The sequence below is a fragment of the Adiantum capillus-veneris genome, chromosome 22 (assembly GCF_014529385.1).
Source record: "Adiantum capillus-veneris isolate H3 chromosome 22, ASM1452938v2, whole genome shotgun sequence".
Taxonomy (NCBI): Eukaryota; Viridiplantae; Streptophyta; class Polypodiopsida; order Polypodiales; family Pteridaceae; genus Adiantum; species Adiantum capillus-veneris.
In genome coordinates, this window is record NC_140952.1 from 37,378,928 (window position 1) to 37,405,993 (window position 27,066).

The 27,066-nt window shown below is 43.2% G+C and overlaps 1 pseudogene; it reads right to left on the minus strand.

The window, feature by feature from the left end:
* Positions 1-8,246: 8,246 nt before the first annotated feature.
* LOC147429172 (uncharacterized) lies at positions 8,247-9,642 on the minus strand (annotated as a pseudogene).
* Between the last annotated feature and the right edge of the window lie 17,424 nt (positions 9,643-27,066).

Genomic DNA, 27,066 nt, shown 5'->3' on the forward strand with positions numbered 1-27,066 from the left:
GTGCATGTATGTGTCAACCCATATAGGATTTGACCAATAAAGATGATATTTTGACCCGATGGTCCTGATCTCCGTACACCTCTGGACCGAGGTGTGCGGATATCGGGCAAGGCTAGAGAATGTGAGGTAGTTTACATTGTGAAGAGTATATATATTGAGACAACATTCATAATCATTCTAGATGGCAACGTCATCAACTAACATGGAGGAAAAGATTGCATGCTTATGCACGCTCTGTAAGTATCAAATCCTGCGCAAGCGTAGGATATGTAATGAGCATGTGCATAAGTATAGAGAGTTTGCTAGAGAAATTGTACACAATCTATGATACGACTCCTACGGAACGGGCATTGATTTTTGGGACATAACACCTACATTTGAGAGAGAGAGAAAAAGGATTATGCATGAAGGTCCAATCAATCCAGAGCCAAGGATGGAAGCAGAGGAGGGCTTACATACACAAGACAATGGCATGGAGGAGATGCTGGATGCCTTCTTCCAGACAAGCTAGGAGAACGCTAACGAAACAGCACCAGAAGACGTGCGCCTATCTCCTGAAGACATGTTGAGAAAGTTGGAACGTCAACCAATCTATGAAGGCACCAAAATATCTGTGCTTTGTACTTGTCTGTCGTTTTTGAATCTGCAGTCAGTGTACGGGTGGTGAGATGCAAGCGTCACTGCTTTGTTTAGGTATGTAACTTACAAAAGAGATTTTCCGATTGCAATGTGACGTGCTTGGGGAGTTTTTAATTTAATGTGGCTTAAACAAGTTGTTGCTAGAGCAACTACTCCCGGCTAGCAATGAAATGTCCCCCTCCAGGCTAGACGCAAAGCGACTGTTGACCTCAGTTGGCTTGGACTACAACAAGATTCATGCATATCCAAATGATTGCATTCTTTTTCGCAATGAATTCGCAGATTTTCTGTCGTGTCTTAAGTGCGGAGCAATGCGCTCCAAACAACATGCGGTTGGCGAGTCAGTGCCAGCTAAAGTGTTGCGGTATTTCCCTATTATTCCGATGATAAAAAGCATGTTTGGTTGTGGTTCCATTGCAAAGTTGATGTGGTGGCATTCTACAAATAGATCCACTGACGCAACATTTAGGGTGCCCGTTGATTCGAAGGCTTGGAGGAACATTGAAGATACCTGGTCACATTTTAAGAGTGAACCACGCAATTTGCGTTTGGCATGGCAATGGCTGGAGTCAATCCATTTGGCTTGAGAAGCTCGTCATGGAGCACTTGGCCTGTGTGCCTTGTCAATTAAAACCTTCCGCTGTGGCTTCCCATCAAGAAGGGTCATTTGATATTAGGCTTGATTGTGCCTTGTAAGTTCAAGGCAAGAAACATGGATGTTTATCTAGCACCACTAGTTAACGAGCTCCAGGAGTTATGGCATGGGATCGACATAGCAGATGCGGTTGAACCAGCAAGACAACAGCATGGAAGGATCCATGGACTTCTTATGTGGACTATGCATGATTGGCCAGGATACGATGAAGCTTCTCGTAATGGTGGATGATTTACAAAATTCTCGCTATTCGCAAGCACCTTGCGTAGTACTGAATCACGCTTTAATATATGCAGGGCTTATAACTTTGGGATACAATGCATGTCCAATTTGCAGGCCGTCTTTGGATGTGCGCTATTCTGCCTCGCTTTGAAAGACAATTTATCAAGGCCACCATCGTTATCTTCCAGATGGCCATCACTTGCGCAAAGGTTAGCTTGGTCATGTCGAATGTCGTTCTATGTATGTACAAGAGTGGCGTCGTAGATGGGCAACCTGTTTCAGGAATGAAACGTTTGTCTATTCTCCATATGTTGCCATACTGGGGTGATCTACTAATTAACCATTTGCTGGATCCAATGCATATATTCAAGAATGTGGGAGATCTCCTCTGGAAGACAATCATGGGAATGAAAGACAATCAAGCTTTACAAGATGATATGCAGTCAGTTGGAAAGATGCCAGAGCTGTGGCCTTTCACCAATGCAGCGGGCCAAACAAAGCTTCCAAGAGCGCCATGGGTATTGCTAAAAAGTGAGGAACGACAAGTCAAAAGGGTGATTTCAAAGTTCAGGACGCCAACAGGATGCATGCGGTGTCTCAAGACAGCATTCACCCGTGACGATCAACTGTCAGGACTAAAATCGCACGACTGGCATAAGTTCTTGCAATTTATTCTTCCAATTGCGATCAAGGGGTGTTTAACGAAGGAAGTGTGGTCCTGCATATACAAGTTTTCGGAGCTAGTGGATCTCTTCCAAGGAGATACGAGAGGAATCCATTGCAGTCGCAATGGCTAACTCCATTGAGGCAGTTTGCATGATTGAGAAGTACCTACCCACGAGCTACCTAACTATCCAAATGCACTTGCTCGTCCATGTAGTAGATGAGGTTGCAGTGGTAGGTACAGTCCACAGCTGTTGGATGTTCTTTCTAGAGCGGTTCATGAAAACACTTAAGGGTTTTGTTCGCCAAAAAGCACGTCAAGAGGGGAACATGGCAGAAGGATGGCTAGTGCAAGAGTCTCTTGTCTTGACGAATGAATTTCTATCCGTTTATGACCCAGAAATGCCTCGACTATGGAGCGATGAGGAGGATGCAAGAAAAGTGTTGGAGCTCTAGCTAGGAAGCCATGGTGGTGCAGATCAAGAAGAGGGACGAGAGAGAGAGAGAGAGGAAGTCGACACAATTTTTTGGAAGTAAAAACACGCTACTGCTAATTTTATTAAAGAGAAGCCTTTACATAGTCTTTGGAAGGTGATGTTAACCACACCTTTTCCACATCCAAACTCCACTAACTGATGGTCTATAGCTGCATGCCTTGAGACTTGTTCTCATGGCTGACTGACAAGGGCTTGGACCCAAAAATCCCCCCCTCAAGCCCGAACTGGACAAGCAACTCATGATACCTCGAGTTTTTGGTGTACTCATCAACCGTGAGTTTTAGATTTTCTCACAACCAAGGATTCCTGGTGTATCCATAACCTGGTTCTAGATCAGTAACCCCCCTTTAACAGATAGGCTGTAGGTCAAAAAAGTTAGATACCAAAACTGGAGTTCTTGGTTCACTGCGAAACCTTGGGCTTAAGGTGTACCCAGTAACCTCATGAGAGTGCAACAAAAATGGGCTGAGAACTGATAAAAATTGGGAGGTCTTACCACTTATCTTTGTGGCAGTGTCTATAACCCGTACAATTTATTTTGACTAAACAACATGAAAAGAGTTGATCTAATAAATTTCCTCGTAAACAGAATATATTGGAGATTTAGTGTCTCCTTCAACCACATGAATTTGAGTTTTACCCTTTTGAAAGCACTTATTTGACGGATGATTTGTTTTACCATAGTGAACACAAGGATTCTTCTTGAAATAGTCTTTCGTCTAATGATTGTTGTGCCCACAAATGGCACAAGTTCTGGTTCCATTGAATGGTCGAGATGAAGCTGCTGTAGCAACACATTTAGTGACTACATATGCACTGGAAGTATAAGAAGAACTGGTGGGGGATACGGCATTCGAGACTGTATATGCACTGGGAATAATAGTAGAATTGGTACTAGGTACCCTGCGTTCTTCTTCTTGCAATGAATTGATGATACCATCAAGGAGGGCAGCGGATCTTTATCTTTTAAAACAGTAACAATCTGATGAAATTTGTCAGTCAAACTTTTTAACAAAATGGCTATGAGATCTTCTTCTGGTACCGAAGCTTCGACATAAACAAGTTGAGTTTTAATACTCTTCAGTCTATTGGCTAAAGCTGCAATGTTTTCATCTTCACGCATACGGATGGAATATAATTCCATTTTTTAACTCATTTTTGAATACTTAGCTTTGGCACCGAAAAGCTTTTCTAACTCTATCCAGGCAGCACTTGAAGAATCAACATCGTCCAAATAATGAATAAAATCGTCTTCTAAGGAGGTTAGGATGATACCAAAAGCTTGTTCGTCTTTCCTTTGTAGTTCAGTAGATAATGCCCTTGTAACTGTAGCGGATGTTCCAGATTCGTCGACTGCGAGAGGCTTGACCACGTTCCATAAGTTTTTCCGCATCAAATAGCCTTTAACTTTAATCTGCCAAGTATAGAAACCGGATCCATTGAACTTGTCGACTTTTGATGCCATGTTAAGATCTTTAAAATAAAAGAAGGTGAAGGTTCGGTTACACTTAACTTGCAGCAGAAATTCCAATCAACTTTCCAAGTTCCGAAGCAAAGGTGTTGAAGCTTTAAAATATGACTAATACTGATTGTCAATTTACTGTTTTGAGGTCGTTGCCAACATGAACGAATACTGAGCGCATCATAACTAAATACCGAGCACAACTTGCAAGAAGTGTAGCATAACGGATTTTGCGAGGGTTTTGCAAGGGTGGGAATCCCGGCTATGTAAACCCTTACGACCAAATTAAGTGGTCACTGTAATGTGAATCACAATATTGTGATAATCTCAATTAAAAATGACAATTTTTTTGCAACAGTCGAACAACGTGATGGCAGATTGCTTCAAAGCGGATGCTGCAGACACTTTTAGCAAGCGAGAGTGTGTCGAAAAATCATCACAAGGCCAGGGCAACCTTGTTGATGCCGGGCTTGTCCAATTTTTTGCAAGTCGACTGTGCCTCTTTGTCCTCTGCTAGCTGCCGATCCCGTGTTGCCTGTGTCGAGCGCCGAGGTTGAGCCAAAGCTCAGCCAAAGCTCTAATACCAGTTGTTGGGGCTCTAGCTAAGAAGCCATGGTGGTGCAGAGAAAGAAGCAGGACGAACGAGAGAGAGAGAGAGAGAGAGAGAGAGAGAGAGAGAGAGAGAGAGAGAGAGAGAGAGAGAGAGAGAGAGAGAGAGAGAGAGAGAGAGAGAGAGAGAGGAAGTCGACACAATTTTTTGGAAGTAAAAACATGCTACTGCTAATTTTATTAAAGAGAAGCCTTTACATAGTCTTTGGAAGGTGATGTCAACCACACCTTTTCCACATGCAAACTCCACTAACTGATGGTCTAGAGCTGCATGCCTTGAGACTCGTTCTCACGGGCTGACCGACAAGGGCTTGGACCCAACAAAAAGATCATGAAGTTCTGTATACAAAATTCAAATCCACTGCAAAAATGGCTTGAAAGGTACGAAGAAGAGAAAGAGACACGCAATAAGGAGCGACACGATTTTAGGCAAAGTTGAACGACTAGAGGCTTACCCTTGCCAGACCAACTCGCTCCTTTACTTGAATTTCCTACAATGGCATGGTTGGACAAGACTGTGAGAGCAGCTCGATAGATCGGAGAACCCATATCTCCAGAAGAGGAAGAGTTGGCTATTGGATGTGACTGGAGGTATCATACATACATGGCACTGTGGTCGCATGGAAAACATTTTAGAACACAACAAATTGACAGCAGAAGAAACACGTTTGACAGTGGGGTAATGGTTAGTTTCATGCAAAAGAGCAAGGCCAGTGCAAGAGACACGAACGAGAGTACTAGCAACCTAGATTACTATGGTCTCGTGTCAGATATCTTGACAGTCAGTTTCAGACGGTTTGAGATGTTTTTTTTGGATGTGAAGTGGTTCAAGGTGATTACTTCTGATTGCATTGCAATGGTACGCAGAGATGGAAACAAGCTTGTGCAGATAGATTCTACAAAGGTTTGGACAGATGGGAGCAACATGTTTGCTCTCCCCGAACATTGCGAGCAAGTGGTCTTTATACCGGACCCTCGAGAGTGACAATGGTGGTTTGTGGTTCAGGTTGCTCCAAGAAATAAACAAGTATTTGAAGGGCAAGAGCTCCTCGAGAAAAGTCGGCCAGACGACGCAGATACTACTATGACATTAGATGAGATGGACGTAGGTATGGCAGAGGAAGCTGATAGATATATGAGGGATGATGTAGACGAGGCAGATATGACACTTGTAGATGAAGATGCAATGGATGAAGACAATCCGCCAGAATGAGTTGGGGCAGAGTTATGTCTGGAGTTAGAGATAGACGATGATACGGTGCAAGATCTTATCGATGATGCCTCACTAGTCGAGGCCTGTAAGTGTTTGTGTGAAGACATTGATTTAAAATTAAGCTCTTTCTTTTACTTTCTTTGTGCAGGACTTTAGTATGGCAGACCAGTCGTCGCCAGATCCCGGTTCTATGAGTGCGATGCATTTATGGGCCTCAGTATTGGATAGACAAAGGTACGGGTACCATGTCTCCAGTATTGGATAGACAAAGGTACGGGTACCATGTCTCTAGGCTTCACACTCGAGGGTCCGACGCCTATGGGGGGGACGCCTCTGGGGGGAAACCTATGGGAGGAGGGACGCCTATGGGTACGAAGCCTGCGAGGTCTCCCATCACAGCCGCTTTGACACCTAGAGGTATGGCAGATGCGGGTACGTCAGCATCTCCGCTTCACAGGCGCACTTGCCAATCTCGGAGATCGTCAGGTGGAGGTGGTGGTTGTTGTGGAGGAGGGTCCAGAGATGCTTCGGCCCCTCCTCGCTCACGACCCCTGTCCTACATAGGAACACCTCTCGACACACCTCTTAGTACACCTCGGACACCTTGGGGGACACACGATCCTAGTGCCTCCAAGGTCTATACTGTACGGCCTGATGGACAGGTTGACATGGATAGTGTCAGGACTGAGATGAGACAGTGGGTTTGCCAGCTCGCAGAGGTGTAGTTTTCTAGCACCATCATGACATCTTGGACTCATCTGGATCGCAAAAAAATCAATTATATAGTGGAGACCATCATGAGAGAGTATCGGCCTGCTCCGGGTTGAGAGGAGCTTCCGAGGAGGTGGATCAGGAATGTTGCACGCGACACCGTGAAACATCGTCGAGATGCAGCTCGTCCGGCTTTTAGGCAGGGCTCGCCGAAGCCCTGGGGCATCTCACACAAGTCGTGGCAATAGATCAGGGAGGATGAGGAGAGAGCGGACACGAGGTTCAGACAGAAGTGTCTTGCCGGGGAGGTACGTAGGGAGACTAGAGACACATCTCATCTTGGCAGCGGAGGCTTCGACACCTTTCGCTATGAGTTTGTGAGTTTCCAATCCAATCCTAGCTATGGTGTTTTTTTTCAAGATTAATGAATCATGTATTTTTAATTACTTTGGTTTTTGTATGAACGCAGAATCTTGCAATCCATCGAGCCCGGACACGCCGGGAGGAGACAGATGGATATCAAAGAGGCATTTATGAATTACTGAATGATCTTGCTGCCGCATGAGAGACTGTAGACTGGGAGGCCTTAGAGTCTCGCTGATCGATTGAGTTGAGACGTTTGATTGAGACAAATAATATGTGTGAGTTGACTTAATTAATTAAGTATATGTGAAGTAATATCATACTAATTTTGTGACTTGTCCCTTTATGTGTAGGTTGTGACGCGCGAGTCATCAGTGGATTTTTATATATGTTTTGTGAGACAGAGACACATCTCTGTGTTTCTTTCTTGTATATACATGGTTATGGTTATTGTTTATTATTTATGGTTATGGTTATGGTTAATATATTGTTTATGGTTATGATTATCGTTATGGTTTTACACAAAGTTCGTTATATATGAAGTTCGTTATGGTTGTGGTTCTAATTTCGTTATGGTTTTGCACAAAGTTCATTTCATTTCTTCCAGCCTTAAATCTCATGTGAGATCCTACATGGATATCATGTAGGAGGCGTATGTATGGTTTTTTTTGAAAATTTTATGTTAAAATAAAGGGAACTCTGCCGAAATTTCTACGGGAGTACGGTTGATTTTGGTGCTGCTCGCTTTCTTGGACAGAGCTCAGGCAGTCTGGCTGTGGTTGTGTCCATCTTTTCACTGGGCACAGGCCAGGCTGTCTGTCCTCTGCCCAAGATTTTTCTTTTGATATGGTCGTCGATATAGGTGTCGAAATATGCATCAAAAACTAGGACTATCAACGTATATATCGACGCGTATTTTGACTGTTTCATAGGGACGAGGATTTCGACGGTTTGCATCAAAATCTGCGTTGAAGGCACCTGTTTTTGTTGTAGTGGGAGCTACTCAATATATGGCTTCTCTATATATGGCACCCAGGTCCCCTCTATATATACATCATCTCATGTGTGTATTCTACACACTTTGGGGTTCTATTTCTGTGCTCTCTTTCTCTCTCAACACAAATGACTCAACTCTCGTACTAAAACCAGACAGTACTCGTTTTTCTGTATATTATGTACATTACGTATCAACAAGCTAGACACTACAAACTTTCAGAACACTGATCCAACAGCCATTTTTCTTTGGCATAGGCATCTACCCCTCTTGCCTCCGTTTGTACGCCATTCGCGGATCAATACTAGTTGCAACAACTGCATGCCATATTGTGTAGCCACTGGCAAAACCGGTTTCTCAAGATATTTATCTCTCCATAAACCACAATAGAGCAACCACTTCATGTCTAGCTCCCAGAATTTGTAGCTAACAGCTTCTGAATGAAATGTTTCCATGCATTCATATTGCCTATTTCGTGCACTTGATGTGCATTTTACTCCTTGTAACTCGCAAAAACATTCATTCTTGATCTTCAACCATGCACACATGACTGAGACTGAGCTGAGAATGTAAGAAAACATCAACAAGGCACATGTTTTATAAGGTTTCATACAATTCCTTACTATATTGTTGATGAAGCTTCAACAACTCTATCCTTGCTTTGGCCCTTTGAACTTTGAGGGTCATACATGCGTCCATTTCGATTGTGGGCTCATCAAAACCCCATTCAGTGTCAAAGCTCACCACTATCAACACTAAAACAAAACTGCTTGCATACATGGAAGTTGGCCATTTTTGGCTCATTATAAACCGAAACAATGCTTGCATTGGGCACCTATAAAGCCTCACTTTGGACGCATGCACCTTATAACCCATCATCCTGATCTTCCAAAGCAGTCAAAAACTCTCCTATTGTCATCTCCTCATCAACAAAATCAGCAAGACGTGCAAAACTGTCAGCCTTAGTGCACATTCCAGAATCAAGATGCATCATAGCTTCATTGACACAAACATGTATGTCGTTATCCATGTCTGCTTTAGCACCCAAAAAACCCTTTTCAGGATTGTCATCCTCATCACCATACCTCTCCTGCTGCATCAAGGTCCTAGATAATTTCTCAATAGAAAACTTTGTACAACATTCAATTTCACAACCCACAGCAAGAGCATTTTCTTCTGACAATATATCCTCATTAAAAACATTGTACATGGGTTGCTTATTATCTGATTCATCATTTGAAATTGGACCAGCATCCTTGTTCAAGGAAGACGGTACCTCATCATCCATACAACAACCCAAATCTCCCAGAGTGGATCCATCATGCACATCTCTCACATGTACATTTGATTGGCTTGCGTCACTCATCTTCCTCTCTTGCTTGTGAAAAGCAGGCATACTCTTTAAATCTGAGAATTCCATGCATGCAGCTTTCACACCTAAAAGACCAAACAAGGTGCCAAGAACAAAAACATTTCCGTTTTTGCATCAATGACTACATTCTCAAGCACTTCCATTTTGTGCTTGAGACTATGAAACCTCCAATAATGCATATCCAGGTCTTTAAGATCTTGCAGCTGCAGTTTTCCCATCCTATCATTCATTATGATAAGCATGTCATCGAGGAAAATCATCTTTGCAACTTTATTTTCTCATCACTAGCCAACTTAAGGTACTCAAATCAGCAAATCCTCCATGGGGGACACCAAAAACAACGACAGAAGGAAGCCAGATCAAAGAACCTCTACAGAAATTCTTCTCTGCCAGTTTGAACTTTCAACAAATACAGACAAAACACTTACAATCTCAACTCGTAAGACTGCCTTGAAATCGTCAACTCAAGTTCTTGGCCATGGGGGTTTACAAGCTCATGCCCACCCTAAGCTCCACAAGAACAAATCAATTACACGGCATGATATTACAATACTTGCCAACCATATTTTACAAAGGCCATACCACGTACATCTGCATACATGATTCATAAAAACTAGGCTGAAGTACTCTTTTACATCTTGATAAGAGACTCGCCGACCAGAACCTGTAGAAACGTGTCCTCTCTTTCCCAAGTTGGGTGCTCTCAGCCTCTCTCTCTCTCCTTGCCACTACTGGCCAAATTTCCACCTCTCCTCAGGTCCTTTGTATGATGCCTTCTACCCCTTTGACGTCCTCCCACAGACTGTAGTAGAGACCCTTTCACATACAGGTCAGACCGTTTCTCGGGTTGGCCTTTCAAGCTGCCTGCTCCCCAGCCCCAAGTGGTCCTGCTTGGGCCCGCTTTTGGTTGTGGCTTCTTCTAGCTACTCTCGGCGTTGTACCCGAGCCGTCTCTCAGGCTCGCACTTCCTCCCACTCCTTCAGGCTAGTGGATGATCCTTTTCAAGGACCCCTTTGTTGATTGCTCACGAGGTCCCTCATAGCCTTTGCAGGGCTACCCAGTGGTGCTCAAGGTTAGCCCTTGGAAGTCCCTCCCTTATTTGTCCATGTTGCAACCTCCTCAGAGCGGTCTCCTTGTCTTTTGGCAGCTGGTGGATGCCCTGCAACGCTTTCCTTCTCTGGATGAGCGGCACACCCCTTGCTGGCGGCCCCTGCAGCCTGCGAGCTTGCCCTCAATCCTGTTGGGTATGCAAGTCCAGTGTGCGTCTAGCATGTGGGAAACTCTCCTTTATGAAGCATGCATGTAGCTTTAGTTGGAGTTCAAGTTGCGCATGGCATGTTTGGCCTTTATATTGTAGGGAATGTTTACAAAGGTTTTTTCAATATATTTAATATAGCGTGTTTGTTTTTGTTCTTTTCTGTATCGAATCTCTCTTCTCTCTCTCGCTTCTCTGCTCGCACAGCTTCTCACCATGGCACTTCTCAGGCGGCATCCCCCATAGTTATGCAAGCTCAACACTTGGTATCAGAGTCTTTAGATGGCGACTATGCAAGGCGTGAAAGTGACCTCCTCTTAAGCGTTTTTTTGTCCAGCTTCGATGCTCGTTGCACAGCAGGTGGTTCGTTATCATCTTCCTCGTACAGAAAGCCTTCACAAGGTGAGTCCTAGGCGAGCTAGAAGAGCTTGGTGCTGGCAACACAAGGCGCCGTTAAAGTGTTGCAGGCGGTGGCTAGGAGCGTATCAAAACGCTGATGGTAGGCAGTGCAACACACCAAGGTAGTGGCACACAGTGTTGGCAAAGGAGCTTGTGTGTGGGTAAGACGTTTTTCAATGCGTTTCTCAAAGAAGGGCTCACAAAAACGTTGTTGCCTACGTGGTCTGCAATAGATTCCGGTTGTTTTTATATTTTACACTATTGTGTAAATAGTGGTAGCCGCCGTTTTTTAAACCTTGCATAGAGGGTCTTCTCACCCAATCAAACCCAATCGAGAAAGATTACAAAACCGATTCACAATCATATCGGAATACTCACAAAGAGGGTGTGCAATGCAGTACAAGGAATTATCTTTTTTGCTTATACGCTTTTGCTTTTCAAAACGTCGTCTCAAGTGGTGATAAAGAGGATCTTTGAAAGTTTGTTGATACATTTGAAAAGAACCGGACTATTGATGATGATAACTTGGACAGTTATGCTAGCACACAACAGAAGAGCAATTCCAAAATCAAAGCTCTTATAGAAAGAAAGACAATGGTGATTATTCAATGGTTTTTCTTCAAGCAAGGTCTACGACAAGCTCTAGTACATCAACAAATGCTACACATCTCATAAGAATATCTCCTTCAAGATGTAAGACCGATACATGAAGAACTACTTTGGGATTGCAGTACAAGTTTTCATAAATTATTTGGCCCGTTAAGTGTCATAGTTTTGTTTTGTCAAATACTTTCCAGTCAAAGCCTCCTTTTACATTATCTATTGTCAGTTATTGTCATGCTTGTCAGTTGTCATCATGTCAAAATTGTATGGGCTGTAGACACTGCCACACATGAGTGGTAAAGACCTCCCAAATTATCAGTTTTTGTCTCAAGTCCTCTTTTATTACCGCTTCTCATGAGCTTACTGGGTACATCTTAAACCCAAGGTTTGGCAGTGAACCAAAAAATCCATCTATTGGTAGCCAATTTTTTGACCTACACCCTATCTGTTCAAGGAAGGTTCTACTATCGTAGCACCAAGTTATGGATACACCAAAAATCCTTGGTTGTGAGTGAACCTAAAACTCGCGATTGACGAGTACACCAAAAACTCAAATAATCATGAGTTGCATGTTTAGTTCGGACTTGAGGGGGGGATTGTTGGATATGCAAGCCCAGTGTGCGTCTAGCCTGTGGGAAACTCCCCATTATGAAGCATGGAGGTAGCTTTAGTTGGAGTTCAAGTTGTGCATGACATGCTTGACCTTTTATATTGTAGGAATGTTTTCAAAGGTTTTTTTGATGTTTGTTTTTGTTCTTTGCTGTATCGAATCTCTCTTCTCTCTCTCGTTTCTCTGCTCGCACAGCTTCACGCCATGACACTTCTCAGGTGGCATCCCCCATAGCTATGCAAGCTCAACAAATCCACTCCTGCGTTGGCCGCTCCTGCCCAGCCCTCTTAACCAGAAGAGGTCGTGATGAGATCCCTCAGCTCGAGCTTCCTCTCTTTCGGCCTGCTCCCAGATCCTCTCTGTAGCTCGCACTTCTTCTCAGATGTTACCCTACCTCCCCTAGCTATATAGCCCCGAGGAGCTGCTCCCCTCTTGCATGTGCTTGCCAAGCTTGGCTTTGAGAGACCCCCCCTCTACCTGATAGCCCCTTCCTCCTCGTGTGCTGGTAGCTTCGGGCCCCTTCTGTACCTGCTCACGTTATGGAGGCTCCACTCTTCCCGCTTCTGCAGTGTCTCCCCTTCGTTTTTTCCAAGCAGCCTTTAGATAGCGTCTTCTCATGGCTTGGACATCCCTTTAATGCTTCAGCTTATCCCTGTACCCCACGGCTCTGTTCTGTTGCACACCCCCCTTGTATTGTAGCATCCCACGGCCTCTAGCTGCTCGCCTTGCCTTCTCCCGAGTGGCTTCAAGAGCCCCCCCTCTACCTGATCACACTATGGTGGCTCCTCTCTTTTTCCAGCTTCTGTAGCGTCCCCCCCTCGTCTCTGGCAAGTGGCGTTTGACAGGCCTCCCTAACTGTTTCGTGTCCCGGCTCTTACAGAGCACTGGCCAACCTCCTTTTGCAGAGCGGCGCCTCCTTTAATAGCAAGCCTACTTGCTCCCTTGTGTTCTGCCAAGACGGCGCCCTCCTTGTCTGTGAAGCGTCCCTTGCAGGTCGGCCTCTTTCCTCTCTCTTGTGGCTCCCTGCAAGACCTGCCCCATCCTCTCATCATTACAGGCGGCTCATTTTTTAGTAGCCTTCAAAATTACCTTTTGTTTTGAACAAGAGCCCATTCCCACCTAACCTTGTTCGCTCTCACGAGAGAATCACATCGACCAAAAGGTCACCAAGTATGGCATATTACTTCAACAGCAGCCTCTGGTAGCTCAATCCCCTCATTGGTTCCACCACCACATGTTGCCAATGTCCAAGAAACACATCCGAGGACCTCGACTGGCATGCACTACCGGTCTCGCAATTGCCGCAGCCATCTTTGTGAGGATACCTGACACGTTTAACGCGCTCTGGCTATTACATCAAATGTGCTTGGTGATAGAGGAGTCCGTCCTTGGAATGCATTGGTTGAGAATAGTTGGACATCCATCATCTTTGTCCCTCCTTTGTACGACTACGGTCGCAAACCACTTCCGAAATACACTCCTAGGTGTGTACACGTATATACAAGAGTAGTTTGGCAGGCGTTCCAGCATTGCTTATCAGCTTTTGGCCCATTCAAAAAACGCCTGACATATCTTGCCAAACCCCCAGTCTGCTAGAGCATTCCTGCTCAGTAGTAGCAAACGACTCAACTCTCGGACAAAAACCAGACAGTAGCTGTAATTCTGTACATTATGTACATTACGGATCGACAAGCTAGAGACACACAGACATGGAGAGTTGTACTCTTTGCATGTCATGCAAGCCACAAGAAGCCGCATAGCGGGCCTGGATGCTTAGCAGTGGCGTGGAAGAACCTCAGCCCGCACGGGATGTGACCCCAACCAAGGGAGTGAGCAGAGGCGAGGAGCGCCGAATTGAGCGCTCTCGAGCTCGGCAGGAGCACGCGGACGAGCCGAACTGAATCCGTCACCGGGGCCGACCAAGCCAGGTAACAAGGCACTCGGCATCTCTCTCTCCCTCTTGCTTTCCATCGGCGTCTACTGCCCGCCATAGCTAGCCCTTGCAAAAACTCGGCCTTCCCAAATTAGGCCACCCACAGCCTTAGGGCATACCAATTGAAAAGCTTAGGGCGAGTACCCACAGGGGTCGCAGCCTGCGAAAGTGTACTCGGCTATCATCGGCAAGCATACTCGGCCATCATCGGCAAAGGGTCGGGTCTTTTTCCGCACGCAGTAGGCGACAATTACTATACAAAATTGCAGTATTGCATCAAGCTTAATCTACAGTGGCTTGAGAGTTTTCAAATAAGTATCCAATGTTACTCGTTTTCTTCGGAAGCTAGAATCAACGCGGCGCGCTTCACGGCGGTGTAAGTGAACGAGGTGTAAGTGAACAAACGGATTTACGGGTTGATTAAAGCTTCCCCACAACTAAAAGGTGTCTAAAGACATAACCAGTTTTCAGACTATTTGAAAGATACTGAAAAAATGCAAGAAAACCTTGACGCAACTTTTTATGAAGTTGTGAGCCAGATTTCCAACTTGCGTGAGTAACTTAAAAAGCTCATAGCTACTTAGGGATAGAATAGGTAGTTTCCTCATGTCAGACTTTTGAACATTTTGGAACACACAGAATTACCTACTCACCCTTACTGAAGGTTACATGCTAACATGCTTATCAGCACACCCACTAAGTCCTTTGACGTGTGAAACTAGTTGTAAAACCCTGGGACTGCCATCTCTGAATCCTTCGCCCAACCTCCCTTTTATAGCCTCCTGGCCCTAGGATCCGTTCCCATTGGCAGTCGTCCCTTGGCCCGGTCCCTTATCTCCAGGGTTGTTGCCCTTGGCATGACATTACTCCCCCCTTGGAGAAGCATTTTCATCCTCCAAGACAAGAGTGATGAAATACTAATGTTTTCCACAGTGGATTCCGTCATGGATCCAACTGGTTGCTTGACTGGAACACGGTTCAATAGGAGGCTCCATGAAACCAAGAGGAACATCTTGATTTTCCACCTTGTTGTCCATTTGCAACCACCTGATTGTACCAGTTACTATCCAATTATAGTATGTAGACTCCATTTAGAACGCACATGAGCATGCTAAAGGAGTTATCACAACAAAGATGTACCCGAAAGAGTACCATTTTCCATGAAAGTAACATGCTCACATAACTCATCAACCAAGTTCAAGTCTTTGACTTGCTCGCAAATTTCATCAGTCAAAAATCCCACCATAACTAGTGTTCAAGGTTGAAAACCAAACTTAAACATGAAGGGACTAAAACTAGTCGCAAACATGGATTAACTAATGGTTAGCAAACTCCAAGTAGAACAATAAATGCTTACTAATTGGATTGCTTAGTGCTAATGTACTCACTTTGCAAATCCTTTTTCACAAGATAACACTTTGTAATCTGCTTATCACCTTGGATAACTGACAGTACTGAGGTGTGTTTCCTCTACGGTTTACATATAGTCTTCCCCGATGACTGGTAAATGGGGATCACAATATCATACAACTAGCCGAGGAAACAACAATGTTCTGAATAACCATCTTGGTTAACTTGAAAAATCCACCAGCACCCAAACCAAGCCATGACCGCTATTGGTGATTGGTAGACCCAAAAGTAGTCTCATATAGATACTGCATATAGACTATAAAATGCTTCATAAGCAACAACTTGATGAATACGCATGCAATTCCCAATCAACTTTTGTTAAACACTAGGACCCATAACACCTAGTGTGCATGCATTTAGCAAAAAATAGATCTGAAAAGAAACTAAATACTTTCAGTTGCAATCATTTGCAAGCCTTGTTGAAATGTTTGAACCATAATAGAAGGTGAAACAATAATCACGTCTAGGGACAAACAATGAAACTTTTTCATTAATAACTCGGAGCCTTTCTATATGTATAAACAACCATCTGTAACGTTGTTTAGCATGACTTGTACCTGAACAAGTCATTCTAAGTATCCGACAATGTATGGCCACTGAAATTGCTCCTAATACATCGTGCTGAAAATGGTCTAGAACACAGATTTGACTAACACCTAGGGACTTTTTTGTGACACATACTTGAAATAGGGGGCGCCGGTCTCAATCCCAGAGACTCATATTTGCCACATATGGAATATGTCTCAACTAAGGATGTCTGCAAAAAGAACATCCTACCTATAAGTACAAGATGTACTTGTGTGTGGAAGTAACTGCATAAATTCTATGGTGGGAGTGAGAGGGACCCTCATTAGCCTTGCTCCACACCGGCTAAACCAAACTCCTTGAGTTTTGGACACTACGGCCCCAAATTCTTGGCTCTTACATGACCTTCTTTTCTTCTAAAGAGAAAAAATGGATGACAACATAGTCTATGCATCCTACGTAGAAAAAGAAAACCAAAAAACATAAAACCAAATCAGATGCGTACCTGGAGGATGAACATAGTGTTCACTTATTTGTAGGTATCTGTCCAAATTTCCCACCTACAAAGGCCTAGGAACACTAATTGAAAATTAGGAATATGCAAGTAGTATTGCACATGTAACCTTGGGTGTTGCCTTTGCAATCTAAACCCCTTTGTTAAAGCAATATTGTCAAACCCCGTGGTTAAATGTTGCATGAAAATTTCTCAACCTGCAGTAGCATCTGGCCCTTGTCCATGACCCCCATTGGGTTTGCATATAAGCACTCGTATAAGCAGTCATAGTGCTAATAGGATTTCCATTGAAATTGGAGTCGTATGCACAACTAGACCTTTGTCACACCCAAAAATCCATAATGTGGTGTTTTTGTGAGCTGTCATACAGTCTTAAATGCTGGCTTCATCCTTACACCTTGCTAGAGATAAGCCCGAACGAGGTTAAGAGGTTCAAAAACTCAACTTGACTTGCACACTTAAAGTGTGGAGTGCAAAAATAATGTCCAAAAAATCAATAACGGCAAGACTCTTGCTTGTCCATTTACAAACAGATGGCTCTTAGACATGCCCCAAGAGGTGGTAAGTGATGGCTCGTAGCCCTTCCTGTTACCGTATTATGATAGAAAGAGTTTAATAAAATCGTGTCTAGTTTCACCTTTCCCACATAGAAGTTGAAAAGAGAGAGAGATAGAGAGAGAATGCTAGGCTGAGGAAATCCCCTTATTCCAATGTGTTGTATTGATTTTGTCAAATGTGTGAGTGCAGACCATTCCTGTGTCATATTTTATCCTATAAGCGTACATCACTATAATTGTACCATGTCCTCGTAGTAGAGAGAAATACCAAAAGTAACATCTGACCCACTTACCTTGTATGTGAGCGTGACTGTAGCAGGGTGCAGATGTATGGCATGTTGCTTGTGAATAAACATAAAAATAAAATGTCTAAAAATGACAACAACTGAGATCTTCCTTGACAGAGTAGCTAGTGCTATAGCGGAAGAGTATGCAATGGTGACTGTTGTATGGCCATCATACAAGTATGCCGTAAGAAAAAAAAAAGACTAAGAAGACATTGGCTTCCATGATAGCCACAACCATGTGAGCCGTTGGTATACGTGCCGTGCACGATTACACTGGAATGAATACAGCATTGTCTGTGAGCTTATATCCACGGAGTGCTAAATATGTGTGCCATTATCATTGATCGATAGTCAGTGTCTAATACCTGGGCACATAAGAGACCATGTGCTTCATCTTAAGACAAGCAAAGCACGGTGGTTTGTACAGTGGCTGCGTATGGAGTCTTCCCGAGCACTTTGCTTTGCACAATAAAGAGGTCTTTTCCAGAATGAAAAGAAAACATAGACAAAAAATAAACATAACGTGAAAGTTACTAACCTTGTCACCCAATGATGGCCAGTTGTTTGATAAGTCGCTTGAGCTGCTCGAGTGAGTGAGCGTATGTATCATATACACATGCTTAGTATGTAGAAACCTGCAAACATCTTGGCAAGTTTTCCCAAGTTTGTATACTAAGTGCATATTCCAAACTGTGAAAATCGTGATGCCAAATACCAAAAGAGAAGCCTTGCTTCACATAAGTACTCATTTATTCTAGTGCACATACCTACTAGATACTCTTGCCAATTTATAATGGCAAAGAAAAAGAAAGTCGACTGTGTCGAGCATTCACAAATAATTTACCTTGTCGAATTGTACACTGTATTGAAAAATAGAAAAATACTTGCAATAGAGGTACCTTGTATCTATTTGGCGTGATTATTGGTATCTGGAGGATTTGTGCTCCCAAGATGTCAAATCACGCTTGACAAAAATGGGTGGATCATGTCATTGCATGAGCGGAAAATAATTGGCCTAGAAGTCAAGTTCAAGCAATTGGCTTTACACTTTGTTGAAATGCAGTCAATGATTGGCCTTGCCGAGTACTTTGACCATATAGTCACAAGTTTATCATTCAAACCACACGCCCTTCTTGTGCATGCATGTACTTCTAAACAACTTTGTTTGCACTTAGTGTCGGTCATACTTACACCTTGACGTTTGTCCTTGACAAGCATCTCTTGGAACAAGCTCCCCTTCCACCATAAGCAATGATCGTGAAGCTTGTGGTGACGGATGAAAAAGCTGCTGCGAAATTGAAATGAATAAGAAACATCAATGTCAAGTTTATTTTACTTACCGGCCATCGAAAACGTCGATATCGCAATCTCCATTAGATATGAAGCAGTCATAAAATTGATAACCGCGACATCCGTCATATGCATGAAAGTTCTGCAAATTGCAAACGTGTTGTTGCAATTTGTCGCGTGCCTTGCATGCCGCACCCTTGCCAAAAATCTCTTGCCCTGCATAGGTTGTTTTGATGCACTCTTGAAATTTACCGCATGCTTAGGTGTGAGGAATTTCTACACCTACTGCAAAATTGCAGAATGTAAGTTCTGATGATCTTTGACACCATGCACCCTACATGTGTTCCATGTCGGCACCTTGCAAGCATGCCATGTTTGACTGCTGCTACTGTGGGATAGGCCCCTTAAGGCCTTGGAAGAGTGGCCCCCTTTTAACTGTGGGAGGACCCCCAAATGGAAAACCATAAAAAAAAATTAAGGAGCATAGTGATGGCAGGGCGACAGACTCTGCACGAGGAGAGAAGATGAGCAATCTGCGGACGCTGTTGCAAACTGGAGCTCGGGCCTGTGTCGATAAATCACCATTGGTGCCCTACAATCCTATTGATCCCATCTTCTCATGATTTGATGCATATCGATTGCCAACTCCATCTCCATGTGAGCGGCCCCTCCCACGCGAGTAGCTGAGTTCCTCTTCCTCGATACAAGGGGCCATGCCCGCTCTGCAGCACCGAGAAGAAGATATCCTCAAGGAGCTTGCCCACTGTTTTCAAGAAAGAGACAGAACGAGCGAGAGAGAGAGAGAGAGAGAGAGAGAGAGAGAGAGAGAGAGAGAGAGAGAGAGAGAGAGAGAGAGAGAGAGAGAGAGAGAGAGAGAGAGAGAGAGAGAGAGAGAGAGAGAGAGAGAGAGAGAGAGAGAGAGAGAGAGAGAGAGAGAACATGGAAAGCCCTACCTTCCTCCCTCCTCCATAGCTCTCCCCTCTCCTGGCTCTGTTACCAGTGTAAAACCCTGGGACTTCCATGTCCGAATCCTCCACCCAACCCCCCTTTTATAGCCTCCTAGCACTTCAGACACGCATATCAATAATTGAAGAAAATTTTGCATCTTTAAATGAAAATGTCACTAAATTATCTACGTTAGTGATACAATTTATGCAGCAGCAGGCCAAGGACCCTGTTGACACACACATGCATGAGCACACTACTACTCAGGGGCAAGGCCCTTCTGATCATGGACAAGGTCCATCTCCGGATTCTTTGCACACTCTCACTGCAATGGAGGTGGACGATTTGTTGAAAAACACCAAACCATCGCCTTTTAAGAGAGAAGAATGAGATCGCAATAAGGATGTAATGAATATCTTTCTCAGCAAGTGGGATGGAATTCACGCCTTACGGCGTACTCAGGATGCAGTTAGAGCAATGCAAACAACTCTAGCTCTGGAAGGCAAGGCCTACAAATGGTGGATGTCTCTCAAGGAGAAGAATGACATACCAAAGAGTTGGGTAGCCCTTGAGGCTATGTTTCAAAAAGAATTTTTGCCTACAAATGAGGTAGATTGCAATTGGACGGCTTGGGAAATGTGTTCCATGCGCCAACACCCTTCATTACTTTAATATATCTCTCACTATCGGGATGTTATCCTCAAGTTGGAAGGCGTAGACACCTTTCAACAAGTGCCTCGTGTCTTGCTAGATCATTGAGAATTTCATCTTGGAGAGGAAGATGAAAATGATCACTCTTTGTGGCTACATTAAAGGTCTTGTAGTCAACACAAACCCTCAACTTACCATTCTTCTTTGGTATGACTACAACTAGAGAAACCCACTATGAGTCTTCTATAGGATAGATAAAACCTTCTTTTAGCAGTTTCCTTACCTCTTTGAGAAAGACCTCTTGCTGAGTTACTTCTATCCGCCTAAGCTTCTGCACTGTAGGTTTACTTCCCTCCTTGAGATTAATGTGATGGTGAAATACAATAATCCTGTGATTATATCATATTCATCAGTGAATAATGTGGTCAAATTACTTATCATCAAAATATAATCTTCACTCTTATTTGCATGCAACTCACTATAGAGCACATGATGTAGCTTAGTTGCTTCTACCAGAGGTTGTATACTTGGTGTCTCCCCTTGGTTTGATAATGATGCATCAAGTTTATCCTTCTTCTTAGGGTCCACCTCAATGCTATTCTTGCTTTCTTCAGTCTCACTATTGACTCCTCCTCTAAAGTGGTTGAAGAGTCACTACTACAAAACTCATCCACACAGAGGTTTCTAGATCCACGTCATGAGTCCAACCTATCTTTATGTCATAAAGTATTGGCTTCTCTTTGGCATCCTTCATTTGGATTATGACGGTGTCCTTGTCTTGCTTAACTCTCGTAGTCATAAGCCAAGTCCTCTCTATAATGATAAGATAGCCCTCCACCTTCTGAGCCACGACAAACATGTCCACATCCACCTCAATGTTGAATGCCTTTACCCTAATTGCATTTATAGCACCAACACATTGAGATTTTCCATTATTTTCCATTTTGGCTCGGCATGGTTCCGGCCTAATCACCTCTAAACCCGAATGGTGCATCATTTTTTCACTCATGAAGTATATTTTTGTGCCACCATCGATGTAGATATTGGAGACTCCATGTTGCAATTTGATGTGAGCATCCATCAGTGGTAGTATCTCAAGTAGATTCCTCCCAAAGATAGATGCATCTATCTTTGGCTTTGGTCGTCTTGTGCTAACCATCTTTGTCCACTATCTCCTCACCCTACATGCTCTGTGGAGTAGGTGGTCCAGGTGACTTTTAGGCCCTGCACAGAAACATAATGAACCAAATCATATGGTTTAGAGCATTCACCCAAAGAGAAATCTACAATGTCAATTTTATGTCATGACTTGCACGGCTTTTTGGTAGATTCCCCTTTAATTTTCATCTTTTATTCATTTTGGGAAGATTCACTATGCCTAGCGTGATTTACCCCCATGGCATTTACTCCTTTAACCTTGGTCTTACCTTTTGCCACTCCCTTGATATCCTCCTCCACTTTCTCCTTTTCCTTACCTTCAAGACTAATAACACTTGCTTCCTGGTTTGCTGAGTAGTGGTAGAGGTAATGGTGGAATGAGATGTTGTGGTGGTATTGCTCTTCGTGGAGAAATTTGGTCTTGTCTGGCTCCTCTGTTGAAATTTTTCCTCCTTCGGTATGGCCAATAATATACGCGATGGCCATATTCAATTGTAGGAGTGGTATTCTTGGTTCAACCTTTGTTTTCCTCTCACTTGATCTTGATTGTAGTTCTATGCATGCCCTTGTTGCACCAAATGCATAAATAGATTCTCCAAATGAGTAGTGATGCAGCTCAACAGGTCTTGTTGCGCTTCTGATGCCTCTTGTGGTTGGGTCCTTTGAGTGGCTGTTGCAGCTACTTGGGTTAGTCAGAGCGAGATTTATTCCTTTGATTGGTTGACTCTTTCTTGCATGTGTACCTTCTGTCTTTAAGGCGGGCTACTTTCATTGCCTACTCATACGTTGCAAGGAATCCACCCTTCACCTTCTTCTTAGCGGCAACCACAGGAAATTAGGTTCTTCTTTACCTTTATTTATCTGAAAAGCCTCCAAATTGTCTATCCAATCCTATAGAACTCCTTGTTGAGTGGCATTGACACGCCACATACCCTTCAAAGCTCCTAATTGTGCATACATGTGCAATACAACTTCCTTACCACAGACTAGCTCCAATGGGGTGAAATTTGTAGCTACTTTGTAGGACGTCCTATACACCCACAAACACTTATCTACATTTGTTTCCCACTTAGTTTCTTGCTTATACATGTACTTTGTTAATATTTTGATGATTTTCCCATTAGCACTTTCAGCTAGACCATTTCATTGGGGGTGATAGGGTGAGGAAAACCGATGTTGAATCTTTAGCTTTTCCAGTAATGCACTCATGAGTTTGCTTCTAAATCCCTGATCCCTATTAGAAACCAACACCCATGGAACACCAAAACGGTAACAGATGTAATTGAAAACAAATTGAGCCTCCACATTAGCATTTACTTCCTTCACAGCTTTTGCCTCGATCCACCTTGTAAAGTAGTCAATGGCTACCACCATGTACTTCTTACTACTTGTGGACTTTGGGAGAGGACCTATGGCATCCAAACCCCACTTCTCAAAAGCAGTTTGTGAGATGATGGCACCTTGTGACTCCGCTACCAGTCGTCTTTCACCTATAGTGTGACAATTGTGGTACGTTTTGCACCAGTAATGCACGTCCCTTACTAGGGAAGGCCACCAAAAGACTACTCTTAGCACTCAAAATAGAACTTGGTCTTTGCCCTGATGTCCACTTTCTTTGTGTCCTTGCTCTAGCACCATACCTATCTCTTCTTTGTACAACACCCTCTTTAGCACCCTATCACGCCAATAGTTCATTAGATCTTCACCTACCAGTGTAAATGTGTGGGCCTTCTGCACCACTCTTCTCCTTTGCAACTTGAATAGACCCTCTCGACATTGCCCTGTACTAAAAAACTGTTCAATCTCCTTTAGAGTCTCCCCTACCTACATAAGTGGCTGGGGCCACTTATAGACCTGCAACATGCACTTGCACTTTGCTACTTGCTAACTGATCCGCCTCTTGGTTCTTCTCTGTCCTTATATGGAACCTATTTAAAATACCTTAGCATTTTCTTAATGGGAAAGAACCAGTGCTTTAGAGAATCTCGCTTTACTTGCCATTGACCTAACAACTGCTTGATGACTAGCAACACATCTCCCTTCACCACCAATCTAGGAATGCCAAATTCTATACATTGCTTCAAACCTAGTTGCAGAGTGATATACTCCACCACATTATTGGTTTGGAAATCCTCCACAGCATACGCCTTCAAAAATATAGCTTAGTCGTCTAGGTCGTGTATCACCACACCTCCACCTGCCTTTTGGACTACCCTCAAGTATGCTCCATCGAACCACATTGTAAAGGCATTCTCCAAATGAAGCTCCTTCTTAGCTTCGTCTCACACCACCCTTGGATAGGCTGGCAAATCAATGGCCTTGCTAACAAGAATTTCTGCCAAGTGAGACCGACTCGTGTGATGTACCTTGAATCGAACTCAAACTCTTGCAAGGGTGAAAGCATGCAATGGTGGTACAAAAAGGATTGTCCTTGACACAACATGGGCTTGGTGGTTCATTTGTGTATAAATTGTACCTTTTAATTGGAAATGGAGAGGGGCCATATATTTCTTTGTTTTAGACGTTTCACTATTTGGAGGGGCCACTCCAAGAGAGGAAGTGGGGGGAGAGGGCTGGACCCACATTATGGTTATTGTCTTTCATGACAGCACCTCTCTCTCTCTCTCTCTCTCTCTCTCTCTCTCTCTCTCTCTCTCTCTCTCTCTCTCTCCACACGGTTGTGTTGCTCCTATGCACCTTCCGTGCTCCATAGCCAGTGAACTTGGGCTGCTCTCTCATTATCTCTCTTTCTCTCTCTCTCTCTCTCCACCAGCAAGTTGAGTCCTGTTTGCCAGTTGTTGCATCTCTTTCTCTCTCTCACTCACTCTCTGCATCAGAAATATGCACACAAGACCCTAGTTTTAATTGATGTTTAGTGATCACTGCTGCATCTCTCTCTCTCTCTCTCTCTCTCTCTCTCTCTCTCTCTCTCTCTCTCTCTCTCTCTCTCTCTCTCTCTCTCTCTCTCTCTCTCTCTCTCTCTCTCTCTCTCTCTCTCTGTATCGAGTTGCATGAGGAGGAATCACGCATGGATGAACAGATACAAAAACATCCCATTGTCAGTTCCATCAAGACATGTGTCACTAATCAGGCTTTTCTTCGTGATTATTGGGCTGCAAAGAAATGCGAACAGAGAAGGAAAGAACGACATCCTTCTTTTGCACCTGGATTACCAAAAGCCAGGTCAAGGAAGAACATTTGTGCAGCGGTGGCACGATGTTGGCACAAGCAAACACTCGGGCTGTCAAGGAATGAGCAAAAGAAAATATTTCAGCAACTATTGGACCACCATACATTTTTTGAGCTGCAAAATCGAATTTCAACAATGTCAAAGACACCGTTCTATCAGGTCTGCGCAACACTGTGGCTTAAATTAAGGTCCCGCACTCAACAAGTGAGATTTTTGTTAAGAGAACCTCTCTGATGATGATATTGAACAATAGTACAAGTGTAGCCTCAGTAAACCAATCCAAAATTGCTAGTGTCCTGGGTGTCCATCGAAGGAATATAGCTGATGCAACTTCAAGGCTGGAGAATAAAGATGAGGATGAAGTGTTTCCATTGAGTGCTTGTGAGAGACAATTTCCACAAAGAACCATTATCAGTAATGAAACAAGAGATTTGATGTATGCCTTTTGGACATCAGAAACCAGAGTTTCACCAAACAAGAAGGACATATGTAAGAAGAGAATTGGAAGGAAAAGTGTTGTCAAACATCCTGTGTATGTACTCAATGACTCTCACGTACCAACAAATCTTAGCAATTGTAATTTATTTGGTGATTCTTAAGGCTGATTTGGTCAAGACAACACCAAATTTGGTGGTCTGCTATATGGCAGTGGTGGTATACAGTACCTTACAAAGGTTGTATATAGAACCAATGCATTCTTGGGTGGTTCCAGAGCTATCCTTTATAGAATCAAAGCCCTTGTGCATTATCAAATTTGGTAGTCTGCTATATGGTAGTGGTGGTATACAGTACCTTACAAAGGTTATATACAGTACCAATGCACTCCTATGTAGTTCCAAATCTATCGTGTAAAGAACCAAAGCCCCTATGTAGTACCAAATTTGGTAGTCTGCTGCATACTAGTGATTCCAAAGCTAATCTGTACAATACCAAAGCCTCTGTATAGTACCTTTTCCGTCCCTACAGGCACCAAAGCCTCAATCTTTAGTACCAAAGCCTCACTCTATTTTACCAAATCCTACTTGTGTAGTACCAAAGTCTTTGAGCAGTACGAAAACTATTCCCTATATAGTATCAAAACATTCTTGTTTATCACCAAATCATTTGCAAAGTTTCCATATGGGTACTCTTCTGCAAACAATTCTAAAACGATTCAAAAGCAGACAGATAGTACAATTTTTGGTACTGCTTACAACCAATTTGGGTTCTACAGTGTTATCTTTGGTACTGTTCACAACCAACTTTGGTTCTACACTACAATATTTGGTACTGTTTACATCGAATTTTGGTTCTACATTACTAAAACTGATACGGTTTACATCCAATTTTGGTTATACAATACTATCTTTGGTACTGTTTACATTCAATTTTGGTTCTGTAGTACAATCTTTGGTACTTTTTACATTCAATTTTGGTTCTACAGTACAATCGTTGGTAGTGTGTACATCTAATTTTGGTACATTACTATCTTTGGTACTATTTACAACCAATTTTGGTTCTACAGTACGATCTTTGGTACTCTTGACATCCAATTTTGATTCTACAGTACTATCTTTGGTATTGGTTACAACCTATTTTGGTACTACAGTACAAGCTTTGGTAGTGTGTACATCCAATTTTGGTACATTACTATCTTTGGTAATGTTTAAAACCAATTTTGGTTCTACAATTCTTTGGTACTGTGTACAACCAATTTTGGTACTACTGCACATTAGTGGCATTTTACCATTTGCATGAAGTTGGAATTTTCAAAATCTTATTGTATTGGTTCCAGAGGTAGAGCTATACCAAAGATTCAAGAGGACTCACCCTACAGTGGTCATGTCTCTTAGATGCTTTGAGGCATTAAAGTCGTAGTTTGTTCGGAAGTTGAAAGAGCGATATACGTGCTGCTGTGCATCCCATGTGCAGATACTCTATTTCAAAGAGTCTTTTAATCAGATGCGGCAAAACAAGTTTGGGCATAATGGGAAAGGTCACCTTTGCAATTAATATTGCTCTGTGTGATGTAGAAGTGATGATATAGGAGAGTGTTTTGCAAACCAGGTAGTGTCAACACATCACTAGTATGTGGGAATCCATCATGTGCCCAAGGCCAAGAGATAGTGATATACCATGCCAAGAAATGCTTGATGGGGGACTGCTCCCAATGTGGTGTACGGAAGTTGACATTTTGTCCAGATGAGATAACAAAGGATAGCAGGGAGGTGTCTGTGAAGGTCTTCATGGATGTTGGAATAGGACAACTTGATGCAGGTGGGACTGAGAAGAAGAGAAAGGACTTGATTGTGTGATGGATGAAAAGTGATGCTTTTCTTAGCCTGTTTTCAGCCCATCTC